We start from the raw sequence: 16525 nt of genomic DNA on the forward strand, positions 1-16525 counted from the left end.
CATCTGTGCGTGTGAGTGACTTTCGGCCTCGGTGAGGTGGTTGTCCTGGCACATCGTATGAAAGCGCCAAACAGGTGTTCCTCATCTCTCCGCCGGTTTTCTGTGGGTCGCAGAATCAGTTGCTCCAGGATCCCCCCCCCCTCCCCCCCCAGGCCCCTTGCCCCCGCCCAGAATGGCTCCAGGGGAACCAGGTGGGACACCTGTAACGGGTGGCAATACCGGAGGATACCTGTAACACTATGCACTGTCAGAGGATACCTGATACCTGTAACACGGTGCACTGTCAGAGGATACCTGATACCTGTAACATGGTGCACTGTTAGAGAATACATGTAACATGATGCACTGTCGGTGTACTGTCAGAGGATACATGTAACATGGTGCACTGTCAGAGGATACATGATACCTGTAACACGGTGCACTGTTAGGAGGATACCTGATACCTGTAACACGGTGCACTGTTAGAGGATACATGTAACATGGTGCACTGTCAGAGGATACATGATACCTGTAACACGGTGTACTGTTAGAGGATGCATGTAACATGATGCACTGTCAGAGGATACATGTAACATGGTGCACTGTCAGAGGATACATGTAACATGGTGCACTGTCAGAGGATACATGTAACATGGTGCACTGTCAGAGGATACATGTAACATGGTGCACTGTCAGAGGATACATGTAACTTGGTGCACTGTCAGAGGATGTATGTAACATGGTGCACTGTCAGAGGATACATGTAACATGGTGCACTGTCAGAGGATACCTGGTACCTGTAACACGGTGCACTGTCAGAGGATACATGTAACATGGTGCACTGTTAGAGGATACCTGATACCTGTAACACGGTGCACTGTCAGAGGATACCTGATACCTGAAACATGGTGCACTGTCAGAGGATACCTGTAACATGGTGCACTGTCAGAGGATACCTGTAACATGGTGCACTGTCAGAGGATACATGGTGCACTGTCAGAGGATACATGCAACATGGTGCACTGTCAGAGGATACCTGTAACATGGCGCACTGTCAGAGGATACATGTAACATGGTGCACTGTCAGAGGATACCTGTAACATGGCGCACTGTCTGAGGATACCTGTAACATGGTGCACTGTCAGAGCATACATGTAACATGTCAGAGGATACATGTAACATCGTGCACTGTTAGAGGATACCTGATACCTGTAACATGGTGCACTGTCAGAGGATACATGTAACATGTTGCACTGTCAGCGGATACCTGTAACATGGTGCACTGTCAGAGGATACATGTAACATGTTGCACTGTCAGAGGATACCTGTAACAGGTGGCAATGCTAGAGGATACCTGTAACACGGTGCACTGTCAGAGGATACATGTAACATGGTGCACTGTCAGAGGATACCTGTAACATGGTGCACTGTCAGAGGATACATGTAACATGTTGCACTGTCAGAGGATACCTGTAACATGGTGCACTGTCAGAGGATACCTGTAACATGGTGCACTGTCAGAGGATACCTGTAACAGGTGGCAATGCTAGAGGATACCTGTAACACGGTGCACTGTCAGAGGATACCTGTAACATGGTGCACTGTCAAAGGATACATGTAACACGATGAACTGTCAGAGGATACCTGTCACATGGTGCACTGTCAAAGGATACATGTAACACGATGAACTGTCAGAGGATACATGTAACATGATGCACTGTCAGAAGATACATGTAACATGGTGCAATGCCAGCGGATACCTGTAACACGGTGCACTGTCAGAGGATACATGTAACATGGTGCACTGTCAGATGATACTTGTAACACGGTGCACTGTCAGAGGATACATGTAAAACGGTGCACTGTCAGAGGATACCTGATACCTGTAGCACGGTGCACTGTCAGAGGATACATGTAAAACGGTGCACTGTCAGAGGATACACGTAACACGGTGCACTGTCAGAGGATACCTGTAACATGATGCACTGTCAGAGGATACCTGTAACACGGTGCAATGCCAGAGGATACCTGTAACACGGTGCACTGTCAGAGGATACACGTAACACGGTGCACTGTCAGATGATACTTGTAACACGGTGCACTGTCAGAGGATACACGTAACATGGTGCAATGCCAGAAGATACCTGTAACAGGTGGCACTGTCAGAGGATGATACCTGCAACAGGTGGTGGCAAAGCTAGATTAGGATAGTTGTAACAGGTGGCAATGCCAGAGTGTCATAGCTTGTGACGACAGTAAGGGCGTGTGGCCCGTCCTCGTTTTTTTCCACCCTCTCCTTTCACTTATCCTCCTCCTCCCATCCTTCAGTTCGGGCAGAATTCTCGGATTGCGCACGAACCATGTGCATGATACTCAGTTCACCAGAGCGTGTGTGAAATATTGTTGTGCAGCAACAATATTTGAGGTTTTTGCAGCCAGACTGCCGTAGCGCACGGGTCGTCTCCGTTGTTGGGAGGGGGGGGGGGGGAGGGGGTAGCTTCCCCGACGTCTTGGCACCTGTTGAAGTGAGGGCCGCCTGTCCTCCATTGGAGCCACTTCTGTGTTTCTCCGTGTGTCGCCGTCGTCGTGTCTTTGTGGTGGTCGTTGGTGTACACTATACCTGTGGCAGGTAAGAAGCCACTCGTCTACTTAGCTGCTTTGTATTTCTATCAGGGGTGTGGGTGTGTAAGAGGTAGAGGTTCGACAAAAAAAAGAAGCTGTTCGTTAGGTTTTGATGCGATAATTTATTTGGTTAATTACTTGTGCTAGCACTACGTGAATTTCTATTTCTTGTGGCTTTTGTTAATAATGTTGCCAGTTTTAATATTACTGAGTTTTAAATTCATGATATAACTTTACCTTAATCTACAGATATGTAAAACTGGGCGTTGGCTCTGTATCTTAGGTGTAGAGAGTGCGAGTGCCGTATGAGTTCTGTATTTTTGTCGTGTCAATGGAATTATATTCCAACTTTGCATTTTCAATGCGCTGTACATTTTCTGTTAATCAATGTTAAAAAATTTATTATAAAGTATTACTCAGCTCGGGGGGAACATTCCGTACTCTTCCAGCTCTCGCAGTGTCCTGGGTCCCGGGCCTTCAGTCTGGTGATCCAGATCTTCGTCCCGCCCAGACGGTGTCCTGTGGCCTGGGTCCCAGGCTTTCGACTGGCGTCCTGAGTTTCTGCCCCCTCCTGCCCCGTGACTGGTGTCCTGGGTCTTCACCCCCTCCTGCCCCGTGACTGGTGTCCTGGGTCTTCACCCCCTCCTGTCCTGTGACTGGTGTCCTGGGTCTTCGTCCCCTCCTGTCCCGTGACTGGTGTCCTGGGTCTTCGCCCCCTCCTGCCCCGTGACTGGTGTTCTGGGTCTTCGTCCCCTCCTGTCCCGTGACTGGTGTTCTGGGTCTTCGCCCCCTCCTGTCCTGTGACTGGTGTTCTAGGTCTTCGCCCCCTCCTGCCCCGTCACTGGTGTCCTGGGTCTTCGTTCCTTCCTGTCCCGTGACTGGCGTCCTGGGTTTTCGCCCCCTCCTGCACCGTGACTGGTGTTCTGGGTCTTCGCCCCCTCCTGCCCCGTGACTGGTGTCCTGGGTCTTCGTTCCTTCCTGTCCCGTGACTGGTGTCCTGGGTCTTCGCCCCCTCCTGCCCCGTGACTGGTGTCCTGGGTCTTCGTCCCCTCCTGTCCTGTGACTGGTGTCCTGGGTCTTCACCGCCTCCTGTCCTGTGACTGGTGTCCTGTGTCTTCGCCCCCTCCTGTCCTGTGACTGGTGTCGTGGGTCTTCGTTCCTTCCTGCCCCGTGACTAGTGTTCTGGGTCTTCGTCCCCTCCTGTCCTGTGACTGGTGTCCTGGGTCTTCACCGCCTCCTGTCCTGTGACTGGTGTCCTGAGTCTTCGCCCCCTCCTGCCCCGTGACTGGTGTTCTGGGTCTTCACCGCCTCCTGTCCTGTGACTGGTGTCCTGTGTCTTCGCCCCCTCCTGTCCTGTGACTGGTGTCGTGGGTCTTCGTTCCTTCCTGCCCCGTGACTGGTGTCCTGGGTCTTCGCCCCCTCCTGTCCTGTGACTGGTGTCCTGGGTCTTCACCGCCTCCTGTCCTGTGACTGGTGTCCTGTGTCTTCGCCCCCTCCTGTCCTGTGACTGGTGTCGTGGGTCTTCGTTCCTTCCTGCCCCGTGACTAGTGTTCTGGGTCTTCGTCCCCTCCTGTCCTGTGACTGGTGTCCTGGGTCTTCACCGCCTCCTGTCCTGTGACTGGTGTCCTGAGTCTTCGCCCCCTCCTGCCCCGTGACTGGTGTTCTGGGTCTTCACCCCCTCCTGCCCCGTGACTGGTGTCCTGGGTCTTTGTTCCTTCCTGCCCCGTGACTGGTGTTCTGAGTCTTCAACCCCTCCTGTCCTGTGACTGGTGTCCTGGGTCTTCACCCCCTCCTGCCCCGTGACTGGTGTCCTGGGTCTTCGCCCCCTCCTGCCCCGTGACTGGTGTCCTGGGTCTTCGCCCCCTCCTGTCCCGTGACTGGTGTCCTGGGTCTTCGCCCCCTCCTGCCCCGTGACTGGTGTCCTGGGTCTTTGTTCCTTCCTGTCCCGTGACTGGTGTCCTGGGTCTTCGTTCCTTCCTGTCCCGTGACTGGTGTCCTGGGTCTTCGTTCCTTCCTGTCCCGTGACTGGTGTCCTGGGTCTTCGCCCCCTCCTGCCCCGTGACTGGTGTCCTGGGTCTTCGTTCCTTCCTGTCCCGTGACTGGTGTTCTGGGTCTTCGCCCCCTCCTGTCCCGTGACTGGTGTCCTGGGTCTTCACCCCCTCCTGCCCCGTGACTGGTGTCCTGTGTCTTCGCCCCCTCCTGTCCTGTGACTGGTGTCCTGGGTCTTCGCCCCCTCCTGCCCCGTGACTGGTGTCCTGGGTCTTCGTTCCTTCCTGTCCCGTGACTGGTGTCCTGGGTCTTCGCCCCCTCCTGCCCCGTGACTGGTGTCCTGGGTCTTCGTTCCTTCCTGTCCCGTGACTGGTGTCCTGGGTCTTCGTTCCTTCCTCTCCTGTGACTGGTGTCCTGGGTCTTCGTTCCTTCCTGCCCCGTGACTGGTGTCCTGGGTCTTCGTTCCTTCCTGTCCCGTGACTGGTGTCCTGGGTCTTCGTTCCTTCCTGTCCCGTGACTGGTGTTCTGGGTCTTCGCCCCCTCCTGTCCCGTGACTGGTGTCCTGGGTCTTCGTTCCTTCCTATCCCGTGACTGGTGTCCTGGGTCTTCGTTCCTTCCTGTCCTGTGACTGGTGTTCTGGGTCTTCGCCTCCTCCTGCCCCGTGACTGGTGTCCTGGGTCTTCACCCCCTCCTGCCCCGTGACTGGTGTTCTGAGTCTTCACCCCCTCCTGCCCCGTGACTGGTGTCCTGGGTCTTCGTTCCTTCCTGTCCTGTGACTGGTGTCCTGGGTCTTCGTTCCTTCCTATGCCGTGACTGGTGTCCTGGGTCTTCGTTCCCTCCTGTCCTGTGACTGATGTCCTGGGTCTTCGTTCCTTCCTGTCCCGTGACTGGTGTTCTGGGTCTTCGCCCCCTCCTGCCCCGTGACTGGCGTCCCGGGTCTTCACCCCCTACTGTCCCGTGACTGGTGTCCTGGGTCTTCGCCACCTCCTGTCCCGTGACTGGTGTCCTGGGTCTTCGCCCCCTCCTGCCCCGTGACTGGTGTCCTGGGTCTTTGTTCCTTCCTGCCCCGTGACTGGTGTCCTGGGTCTTCGTTCCTTCCTGTCCCGTGACTGGTGTCCTGGGTCTTCGTTCCTTTCTGTCCCGTGACTGGTGTTCTGGGTCTTCGCCCCCTCCTGTCCCGTGACTGGTATACTGGGTTCCGGGCCTTTTGACTTGCAGCCTGGGCCTTTGCTTGTCACTGTATCCGAGTCCTGGCACCTGGGCCTTTGCTTGGCACTGTACCCGGAGTCCTGGCACCTGGGCCTTTCGATTGAAGGCTCTTGCCTTTGGTCAGGCTTCTGCGCAACGTGTCCGCCGATCTTCGTCTGGAGCCGAGTGTCAATGTTGTCTTTTTTTCTTTTTTTTAAAGAGGAAACCTTCCTGAAGCCTGCAAAGACCTACACTAAAGCACGAATATCTATGTGCCAGGCTGAGGTTTGGGTGGTTCGTTTTGGGTTGGGGGTTTTTTAAATATTTTTTTATTTTTATATTATTTTGGAACGGGTTGGGGGGGGGGGCAGGGGGGATGTCTGGAAAAACACTCTTGAGAACATTTTGGGAGAAGCGATGTGGTTTTGTAAGTGACTTCTGTTCGTGTTTTTTTTGTACTTATGGTATATATTTTTTGTTGTTGTTTTTTGCAAGTATAAGCTGTGTGTGTATGGTTGCGTGAGCGGGATAGACAGAGCGGAAGAGAATAAATTTTGTGTGGAAGAGAAACATATGTATTCTGGGTTTGTGTTGACCTGTGAATTGGGATGGGTGTTAGGTTTTAAAACAGCTCTCGACCTCTTCCCTACGGGGGCCGTGACACAGAGGATAGCTGTAACAGGCGGCAATGCTAGATAAGGATAGCTGTAACAGGCGGCAATGCTAGATGAGGATAGCTGTAACAGGCGGCAATGCTAGATGAGGATAGCTGTAACAGGTGGCAACGCCAGATGAGGATAGCTGTAACAGGTGGCAACGCCAGATGAGGATAGCTGTAACAGGTGGCAACGCCAGATGAGGATAGCTGTAACAGGTGGTAATGCCAGATGAGGATAGTTGTAACAGGTCGCAACGCTAGATGAGGATAGCTGTAACAGGTGGCAACGCCAGATGAGGATAGCTGTAACAGGTGGCAACGCCAGATGAGGATAGCTGTAACAGGTGGCAACGCCAGATGAGGATAGCTGTAACAGGTGGTAATGCCAGATGAGGATAGTTGTAACAGGTCGCAACGCTAGATGAGGATAGCTGTAACAGGTGGCAACGCCAGATGAGGATAGCTGTAACAGGCGGCAATGCTAGATGAGGATAGCTGTAACAGGTGGCAACGCCAGATGAGGATAGCTGTAACAGGTGGCAATGCCAGATGAGGATAGCTGTAACAGGTGGCAACGCCAGATGAGGATAGCTGTAACAGGTGGCAATGCCAGAGGATATCTGTAACACAACACAAACTGAAGTTCATATTCTACACCGCATCTGCACATGGGACAAATGAGATCGTGATCAGAAGATTTATTGTAACGTAGACGCTGAGGGGAGAGATCGGAAATCCTGAGTCTGAACATTGTTATGCTATATTTCATGTCTGTCCATCTTCATTTATAGATATGTCGGAACTGAATGCACAGAAATGAATTGTCTGTAAAAAGCCAAATCGATCGCTATCTTGATCATGATATGACCATAACAATAATATTACATCTGCAATTCAGCTCGGATTCAACAGCAGTTTTCCATAGTTAAGTATAGAATCTTCAGGACATTTGTTAACACTAACATGGTGGCTTACATGCTGAAACTCAAAAGAACTTGAAACACTTTGACAGGGGTGAGAAACATTACAAGTTCTTCCATTCAAATCTCCACAAAGCAATATGTGAACATAATTGCAGGGTAACAAAGAATTGGTCAAGAAATCTGATAACACAATACAGTCTTTACAGTCGAAATGTGCATAATGAGGAGGACCTCCAGGTGGCACGTAAGAGTACATTCACAAGGTATCTTTGTCAACACCAAAACAATGTAATAGTAACAAATGCACCAAAACTGATTTCACATCAGCTTGCTTCTCAAGTAGAAAACAGTTTTGCAAGACACAGAACTCCTCCTGATCGTCCCCCCCGTCCCCCTCTCCTCCCCGCCTTTGCTGTGAATTTTGTTGTGGGTATACTGAGACATGTTTAACTCTCTCCATACGAACGGCGAAAGAGACGACGTTAACAGCGTTTCACCCCAATTACCATCATCAAAATACTGCAAGCGGAAGGCTCTTATACTGAAGACGTGAATGTTGACAAAGAATACCACAATTCTGACGACGGAAGCTAAAGGTTGGGTCATTCAGACACCCACTGGACATCTGAGGGGTCTGTGTAGAGGAGAAGAGAGAACTGGCCGTACTGAGTGAGTTAAACGCTACGAGCTTATCGCAAATGCCATGATTGAAAACATTTACCGTCCATTGGCAATTTCAGAGAGGAAAGCGCTCATTTATAAAGTATCCATTGTTATCATTGTCATCATCATTAAATACTATTGTGGCTTTCTTTCCGTCCTGTATTGCCCTTTCTTTAGGTGAGGGATCTACATGTGTCTGGTGTCATATTGTGTTTCATTTTATTTTCTATTCTATTTTCTCTCAAGGCCTTACTAATCGCATTGGGTTACGCTGCTAGTCAGGCATCTCTGCTTAGCAGGTGTGGTATATCGTATATGGGTTTGTTCGAACGCAATGACGCCCCCTTGAGTAAGTAACTGAACTGAACTGAAGTCTCTTACGCCTTTAGAAAAAATCCTCACTAACAAATATGTCAGAACCTTTAAGTTTGCTTTTAGCCTGTAGAATAGTTACCTTGTGTTTCTGAATATGTATAGCCAGCAGTCACTGGGAAGCGAGGCCTGGAAATCGGCCTGCGCACCCTGTCAAACTGCACATCAGTCAGATTCAGTCTGTCCGTCAGAAGGTCCTGTAAGCCCCCGCAGCCTGCACTGATTTCGTCACATAGAGAGACGCAGAGACACGGACACGGACATTTTTGACACGGACATTGTTTTATTACCATTGACATTACTATCCTTTGGCAAGGGGGACAATGCATGAACAAAAGCATAACGCCAGTTTACAGAGAAATTAACACAGTGCTAAGAGTAAAAAGATAATTAACAATAAAAAAAAACAAAAAACAAAACAACAAAAATCATAAAATAAAACATTGCTAAGAGTAAAAAGAAAATGAAAAAGCTCGACCATCCAGCTTTCTACAAAATCGTTCATAATAAAAAGCTGTGGAATTGACATCAGGGTAACAGTGTTTTGTTTGTTTGTTTGTTTGTTTTGTTTTGTTTTTTGTTTGTTTGGTTGTTTGTTTTTTTGTTTTTTTTGTGTTGTTGTTTTTTTGTTTTTTTGTTTTTTGTGTGTGTGTGTTTTTTTTTTTTGTCGATAACTATAAAGCTTCCGAAGTTATTTTCTTTTCCCGGCAATCCCAAGCTGGGGCGATAAATCTCGCCAGTGATCTTATTCTTACTTCATCAGACAGAGGCAGAGACTGAGAAAGAGAGACAAAGAGAAAGACAGACAGAAAGAGAGAACGGGCGAAATGTGGAGTGAGAGGGAGAGACAAAGATTTAGAGATAGACACACAGACAGAGAGAAGCAGAAAATGAGACAGAGACAGACAGAGAGAGAGAGACAGACAGACAGACAGACAGAGACAGAGAGAGAGAGAGAGAGGCAGACAGAGAGAGAGAGACAGACAGAGAGACAGACAGACAGAGAGAGACAGACAGACAGACAGACACAGAGCAAGTGAGAGAGAGAGAGATAGTCAGACAGACACAGAGCGAATGAGAGAGAGAGAGAGATAGACAGACAGACAGACAGATAGAGCTAGACAGACACAGAGCGAGTGAGAGAGAGAGAGAGAGATAGACAGACAGAGCGAGTGAGAGAGAGAGAGAGACAGACAGACAGAGAGAGAGAGAGAGAGAGAGAGAGAGACAGACACAGAGCGAGTGAGAGAGAGAGAGAGATAGACAGAGAGAGAGAGAGAGAGAGAGAGAGACAGACAGACAGACAGACAGACAGACAGACACAGAGCGAGTGAGAGAGCATAGTTATATTCAACAAAGGCTATGGCTATGACTTCTCGTTTAGGAGGCAATGCAAGCCAGCTCTAAAAATAATTATATGCACGTACGCGCACACTAGCAAGAACCCAAGGCAACAAAAGTTTGTGTGTGCGTGTGTGTGTGTGTGTGTGGTTGTGTGTGTGTGGTTGTGTGTGTGTGTATGTGTGTGTGTGTGTGTGTGTGTGTGTGTGTGTGTGGCGAGGGGGAGAGGGAAACGTGCGTGTGGTTTAGTAGAAATAATCGAAAATTACTCCTGTGTTGGCCTAATCTATGAGTTGATAACTGAGTTTCAGAGGACTCTCGCTCTGTGTGTGTGTGTGTGTGTGTGTGTGCGTGCGCGCGTGTTTAAAGGGAAACGCAAATTATCCCTGAGCGGGTTTAATCTGCCAGTTAATAACTGAGCTTCAGAGAACTGTGTGTGTGTGTGTGTGTGTGTGTGTGTGTGTGTGTGTGTGTGTGTGTGTGTGTGTGTGTGTGTGTGTGTGTGTGTGTGTGTGTGTGTGTGTGTGTGTGAAAAGGGAAACGTGTTTGTGGTTAAGCAGAAGTAATCCAAAATTATCCTTGAGCTAGTCACGGAACTTCAGAGAATTCTGTGTGTGTGTGTGTGTGTGTGTGTGTGTGTGTGTGTGTGTGTGTGTGTGTATGCGTGAGTGTGTGTGTGTGTGTGCGCGCGCGCGGGGGAGCGTTCGTATATGTGCATTTCCACACACGTCACCATCTTTGAAAAAAAAAACAACAGTGTGTGCTTTTCCGCTGACGTCACAATTGATTCTTAGGCCACCGACGCCATGAGAATTGTCACTGCTTAATATCATGAACTGCTGTGATAAACGGTGATATGTGCGTCACTCGACACCTTACGTTATCACCCTGTCGTTAATGATGTATCCGTTGTCACTGGTGTTGCTTCCGAATGGCGTGTTGTCGTTCTGTTGACATCTTAGTCTGTCATTATGTGATAACTGTATGACAATTCATTCAATTTTTATGTCCACGTTTTTTACGTGGTAACATGTTAAGTGTGTGTTCAGATTGCGAGTTTGAATGTATGTGTGATCTTGCTAGTGATTGGTTTATACATACATACATACATACATACATACACACACACACACACACACACACACACACACACACACACACACATTTCGTTTTTGGTTGACCATGTTGGACAAGAGTGTACCTGCCCTTTACTAGTAACATTCAAGGAGAAGATATTCAACTCCCCTCTTCACCCACTGTTCGCCTTTCTGAACAACCCCGGTCGTCGTCTGTCTGACAAAGGGGTCACTTTGCTTTCCGGTTTTCTCGCCAGTCTGTTTGCAACCCCCCTTCCAACCCAACCCGTCCCTCACCCTCCCCCCAACCCCCCATCCCTCAGAGAGATTTCAATGCCTCCCCCACCTCCATCCACAGAAAGAATTCAATGCCTCCCCCCACCTCCATCCTCAGAAATAATTCAATGCCTCCCCCCCACCTCCATCCCCCAGAGAGGATTCAATGCCTCTCCCCACCCCCATCCCCCAGAGAGAATTCAATGCCTCCCCCACCCCCATCCCCAGAGAGAATTCAATGCCTTCCCCACCCCCATCCCCCAGAGAGAATTCAATGCCTCCCCCACCCCCATCCCCAGGAGACAATTCAATGCCACCCCCACCTCCATCCCCCAGAGAGAATTCAATGCTTCCCCCACCCCATCACCAGAGAGAATTCAATGCCTCCCCCACCTCCATCCCCAGAGAGAATTCAATGCGTCCCCCACCTCCATCCTCAGAGAGAATTCAATGCCTCCCCCACCCCCATCCCCCCGAGAGAATTCAATGCCTCCACCCACCCCCATCCTCAGAGAGAATTCAATGCCTACCCCACCCCCATCCCCCAGAGAGAATTCAATGCCTCCACCACCCCCATCCCCAGGAGAGAATTCAATGCCACCCCCACCTCCATCCCCAGAGAGAATTCAATGCCTCCCCCACCTCCATTCCCCAGAGAGAATTCAATGCCTACCCCACCCCCATCCCCCAGAGAGAATTCAATGCTTCCCCTACCCCATCACCAGAGAGAATTCAATGCCTCCCCCACCTCCATCCCCAGAGAGAATTCAATGCGTCCCCCACCTCCATCCTCAGAGAGAATTCAATGCCTCCCCCACCCCCATCCCCCCGAGAGAATTCAATGCCTCCACCCACCCCCATCCTCAGAGAGAATTCAATGCCTACCCCAGCCCCATCCCCCAGAGAGAATTCAATGCCTCCACCCACCCCCATTCCCCAGAGAAGATATTCAACTCCCCTCTTCACCCACTGGTCGCCTTTCTGAACAACCCCGGTCGTCGTCTGTCTGACGAAGGGGTCACTTTGCCTTCCGGTTTTCTCGCCAGTCTGTTTGCAACCCCCCTTCCAACCCAACCCGTCCCTCACCCCCCCACCCCCACCCGCCCATCCCTCAGAGAGAATTCAATGCCTCCCCCACCCCCCATCCCTCATAGAGAATTCAATGCCTCCCCCCACCTCCATCCACAGAGAGAATTCAATGCCTCCCCCACCCCCCATCCCTCAGAGAGAATTCAATGCCTCCCCCACCCCCACCCCCAGAGAGAATTCAATGCCTCCCCCACCTCCATCCCCCAGAGAGAATTCAATACCTCCCCCACTTCCATCCCCCAGAGAGAATTCAATGCCTCCCCCACCTCCATCCCCAGAGAGAATTCAATGCCTCCCCCACCTCCATCCTCAGAGAGGATTCAATGCCTCCCCCACCCCCATCCCCCAGAGAGAATTCAATGCCTCCCCCACCTCAATCCCCAGAGAGAATTCAATGCCTCCCCCACCCCCATCCTCAGAGAGGATTCAATGCCTCCCCCACCTCCATCCTCAGAGAGAATTCAATGCTTTCCCCACCCCCATCCCCCAGAGACAATTCAATGCCTTCCCCACCCCCATCCTCAGAGAGAATTCAATGCTTTCCCCACCCCCATCCCTCAGAGAGAATTCAATGCCTTCCCCACCCCCATCCCCCAGAGAGAATTCAATGCCTTCCCCACCCCCATCCTCAGAGAGAATCCATGCCTTCCCCACCCCCATCCTCAGAGAGAATTCAATGCCTCCCCCACCCCCATCCCTCAGAGAGAATTCAATGCCTCCCCCACCTCCATCCTCAGAGAGGATTCAATGCGTCCCCCACCTCCATCCTCAGAGAGAATTCAATGCCTTCCCCACCCCCATCCCCCAGAGAGAATTCAATGCCTTCCCCACCCCCACCCCCAGAGAGAATTCAATGCCTCCTCCACCCCCATGCCCCAGAGAGAATTCAATGCCTCCCCCACCTCCATCCTCAGAGAGGATTCAATGCGTCCCCTACCTCCATCCTCAGAGAGAATTCAATGCCTTCCCCACCCCCATCCCCCAGAGAGAATTCAATGCCTTCCCCACCCCCACCCCCAGAGAGAATTCAATGCCTCCCCCACCCCCATCCCCCAGAGAGGATTCAATGCGTCCCCCACCTCCATCCTCAGAGAGAATTCAATACCTCCCCCACCCCCATCCTCAGAGAGAATTCAATGCCTCCCCCCACCTCCATTCCCCAGAGAGAATTCAATGCCTCCCCCACCCCAATCCCCCAGAGAGAATTCAATGCCACCCCCACCTCCATCCTCAGAGAGAATTCAATGCCTCCCCCACCCCCATCCTCAGAGAGAATTCAATGCTTCCCCTACCCCATCACCAGAGAGAATTCAATGCTTCCCCCACCCCATCACCAGAGAGAATTCAATGCCTCCCCCACCTCCATCCCCCAGAGATAATTCAATGCCTCCCCCACCTCCATCCCCAGGAGAGAATTCAATGCTTCCCCCACCCCCACCCCCAGAGATAATTCAATGCTTCCCCACCCCGACACCCAGAGATAATTCAATGTCTCCCCCACCTCCATCCCCAGAGAGAATTCAATGCCTCCCCCACCTCCATCCCCAGAGAGAATTCAATGCCTCCCCCACCCCCATCCTCAGAGAGAATTCAATGCCTCCCCCCACCCCCATCCCCCAGAGAGAATTCAATGCCTCCCCCACCTCCATCCCCAGAGAGAATTCAATGCCTCCCCCACCTCCATCCCCCAGAGAGAATTCAATGCTTTCCCCACCCCCATCCCTCAGAGAGAATTCAATGCTTTCCCCACCCCTATCCCCCAGAGAGAATTCAATGCCTCCCCCACCTCCATCCTCAGAGAGAATTCAATGCTTTCCCCACCCCCATCCCCCAGAGAGAATTCAATGCCTTCCCCACCCCCATCCTCAGAGAGAATTCAATGCTTTCCCCACCCCCATCCCCCAGAGAGAATTCAATGCTTCCCCCACCCCCATCCCCCAGAGAGAATTCAATGCCTCCCCCACCTCCATCCCCCAGAGAGAATTCAATGCCTTCCCCACCCCCATCCCCCAGAGAGAATTCAATGCCTCCCCCACCCCCATCCCTCAGAGAGAATTCAATGCCTTCCCCACCCCCATCCTCAGAGAAAATTCAATGCTTTCCCCACCCCCATCCCCCAGAGACAATTCAATGCCTTCCCCACCCCCATCCCTCAGAGATAATTCAATGCTTTCCCCACCCCCATCCCCCAGAGAGAATTCAATGCCTTCCCCACCCCCATCCTCAGAGAGAATCCAATGCCTCCCCCACCCCCATCCTCAGAGAGAATTCAATGCCTCCCCCACCCCCATCCCTCAGAGAGAATTCAATGCCTCCCCCACCTCCATCCTCAGAGAGGATTCAATGCGTCCCCCACCTCCATCCTCAGAGATAATTCAATGCCTCCCCCACCCCCATCCCCCAGAGAGAATTCAATGCTTCCCCCACCCCATCACCAGAGAGAATTCAATGCCTCCCCCACCCCCATCCCCCAGAGAGAATTCAATGCGTCCCCCACCTCCATCCTCAGAGAGAATTCAATACCTCCCCCACCCCCATCCTCAGAGAGAATTCAATGCCTCCCCCCACCTCCATTCCCCAGAGAGAATTCAATGCCTCCCCCACCCCCATCCCCAGACAGGGTACAATGCCTTATTACCCCCAACCCCCTCCCGCAGTGCGCTCTGAGGGTCTGATAGTTATATTCCCCCTGCCCCCTATCTCCCCATCACCACTAATATCTTTTAAAAGCGTCTTTACAACATCATTAACACGAGGGAAGTGCTGTTTCCTGCACTTTCTTCCACTGGTGTTTTGTTGGTTTTGTTGTTGTTGTTGTTTGTGTGGGTTTTTTTTAATTTTTTTTATTGTTGTTGTTGTTTTTTATCCACTTTGGTACTTTGTTGTTCGATTATAAAGGTCTTCATTTCTTCTTCTTCTTCTTCTTCTTCTTCTTCTTCTCATTATAATCATCACCATCATCGTTGTCATCATTTAAAAAAATATATATATAATCATCATCGTCATCATCATTATCATCACTGATTATTATCATCATCATCATTCTTCTTCTTATCATCATCATCATTATTATTATTGATTTATTATTATTATTGTTCTTGTTACTGTTACTATTGTTGTTTTTTTAGTTCCTCCTCTTCTTCTTCTGCGTTCGTGGGCTGCAACTCCCACGTTCACTCGTATGCACACGAGTGGGCTTTTACGTGTATGACCGTTTTTACCCCCACCATATAGGCAGCCATACTCCGCTTTCGGGGGTGTGCATGCTGGGAATGTTCGTGTTTCCATGACCCACCGAACGCTGACATGGATTACAGGATCTTATCTTTTTAGTTGTATTGTTGTTGCTCAGCCGGTGTCATCCTCATGTTATCAACTTTGTTATCATTCGGACGGTGCCGGCAAATCCCCCGTTTACAGGGGGCGTGTACCATCATATTGTGAATATGATTATGTTTGGACGTTTTGAGGAGAAGCTCCCATAAACAAAGCAAAAAGAGACGCTTCCTGTCAACTATGGTTTCCGCTGAAGCGGCCATGACAGTCTGTGATGACACGACACCAACCAGGCAATGTGCATGGCACGTGACTGCTGGGGTAGCGTTCAGTGAGCACTTTGAGCACTGCTGTTTGAACACAACATGTACCAGTGTTTTCGCTGCTCTCGCCTTGGTGGATGGCTGAACAGGAAAGAGAGAAGGCGGGGTTTTTTTGTTTTGTTTTTTGTTTGTTTGTTTGTTTTTTGTTTTGTTTTGTTTTGTTTTTGGTGTTTTTTTTTTGTTTTGTTTGTTTGTTTGTTTTGTGTGTGTTTGTTGGTCAACGCACGCGCAGCTGGTGATATCAGCTTGGACTCTGCGTACACCATACTTTACCATTTATGTAATTAAATCCATGGCAATGCTGATTTTTTTTTCCTAACCGTGAAAAAAAAAAATCAGTTTGTGCACATTCCATTCCTGGCATATAAAAATACACAAACATTTTACACATATTATTATTTTGTTGAAAACTATCTGAATCAGACTACATAGTTTGATCATTTAATGAAATGAAGCTTTTTCCTTAATGTGCCATTGACAAAATTGTGGAAGAAAATGACTTTTATCTCTTGTGAATGATGAGTAAATTACAGTAAACGAATGATGAACACTTAAATACAGCTGTCGACTCTACGCAGGTAGTCAGTCTGTTGTGCTGATGACTCTGTATTAATTTTGTCAAGTTTTTGGTAACTTGTTCTGTGACCCTGAATCGGCGCACGATGTGTACCAGTACTTGAGAGGACCTCCAGAACATTTTTCGGGCACCAGACTAATGGAACGTTTAAACACGAAAGAGGGATTCACTCA

Source organism: Babylonia areolata, chromosome 9 (assembly GCF_041734735.1).
Source record: "Babylonia areolata isolate BAREFJ2019XMU chromosome 9, ASM4173473v1, whole genome shotgun sequence".
Taxonomy (NCBI): Eukaryota; Metazoa; Mollusca; class Gastropoda; order Neogastropoda; family Buccinidae; genus Babylonia; species Babylonia areolata.